This window comes from Blennius ocellaris (genome assembly GCF_963422515.1).
Source record: "Blennius ocellaris genome assembly, chromosome: 5".
In the NCBI taxonomy this organism is placed as follows: domain Eukaryota; kingdom Metazoa; phylum Chordata; class Actinopteri; order Blenniiformes; family Blenniidae; genus Blennius; species Blennius ocellaris.
The window spans coordinates 7900784-7901248 of NC_137654.1; positions in this window are offsets into that span (position 1 = coordinate 7900784).

Genomic DNA, 465 nt, shown 5'->3' on the forward strand with positions numbered 1-465 from the left:
AATAAAGTTTATTCTACAGAGTAAACAAGTCAAAGTCCAACATTATTTTTCTATCAAATAATGTTTAAGGATCAAAATTGTGTAAAAGCCTTGTTAGAGTTCCAGTTTAAGTTTTATGATGAATTGTATGTATTCATGACATTATCAGATTACTGGGGAGCACTTGTCAGCAAATGTATGAAGATTAATCATAAATTAAAATAATAATAATAAAAGTGGGCCGGACTGGTAAAATAGCACCATAATAACATTGAATTTAAACTTTAAAGTTCTTCTTTGTTGCGGCGCAGATGATGAGAATGTTTAGGAAACGACGACAATCTCAACATGAAGCCAAGAAACAGTTTTTATCCTGAGCTAGCTTTCAGGCTAATGCTAGTTTGCTCGCCGTCACGGCGGCCATATCTCAGCTCGTGTGTGTTGTTTCTGCCACTCTTAAGACATTTGCTTGAAAACCAATGTTTT